We start from the raw sequence: 928 nt of genomic DNA, 5'->3' as shown, positions 1-928 counted from the left end.
TAAGAATCTAAAATGTAAATAATATAATTGTGTGTTTTTCTTTATTGGTCTTAAACTCGGCAAATTGTGTTTACTAAGAAATTAAATGTATGTATATACTCAGGAAAAGGACAGAAAAACAATAGTTAAATAAATATTTTTGGACCCCCCCCCCCCTTGAATAAATCCTGGTTGCGCCACTGAAGTTTGTACTAGGTATATTACCTCGTACAATCATAAAATATTAAAGACTCATGATATCATGTATCTATGCTTACAAATTACAATATAGTTCACGAGTCACGATTCCCATTTTATAAACTTCATAATATATTGTTATCAATAAAATTATTAAAATATCAGTCTTATATATTTTATTTCTATATTATTTTTATCACATTGTCAAAATAAGGTACTGGTTTAGTACAGTATTCTTACCTATAGCCCCGCCCGAGTGAGTGAAAACTTTATATTTTATATAGCCCCGCCACTCGGGTTTGTTAACTCCCCCACCATCCATAATGATAAATTAATAAATATATACGAAAAAAGGTCCAAACTAATAATACTAACAATAACAGTAAATAGCTTAAAAGTGATAATTATTCATTTTTTGAATATGCATAGTAAAAGTATATACTTACCTAAGTAATAATATTAATTATTATTAAGCCGTCACAGTGTGTTATTATACCTTCTTACAAACATAAAACATGGATAATTGTAGGTACGTTCACAATATTATATATTTTATTCTGTAATTTCTAAAATTAAAAGTTAAGATAATTATCTACTTACTAAATAGTGCATCTCGGAGGGTTTTATTGATATTATTATTTTTAAGTAAGTTATAACCATTTTTAAACTGTATATTTTCTCTAACGTTTTATCCTTAGCCCTTCTCCTGCAGGATTCTCACCTGCAAGAGTATTTTTATTATAATATTATA

General features: G+C 27.2%; 1 protein-coding gene across 1 annotated transcript in view; it reads left to right on the top strand.

Annotated features, from left to right (window-relative positions):
- The window catches only part of cp57 (cuticular protein 57), a 4,479-nt gene that overhangs the window by 2,678 nt on the left and 873 nt on the right, over positions 1-928 (top strand).

This window comes from Acyrthosiphon pisum, chromosome A3 (assembly GCF_005508785.2).
Source record: "Acyrthosiphon pisum isolate AL4f chromosome A3, pea_aphid_22Mar2018_4r6ur, whole genome shotgun sequence".
Classification (NCBI taxonomy): domain Eukaryota; kingdom Metazoa; phylum Arthropoda; class Insecta; order Hemiptera; family Aphididae; genus Acyrthosiphon; species Acyrthosiphon pisum.
This window is presented reverse-complemented; position numbering and strand designations above follow the sequence as displayed.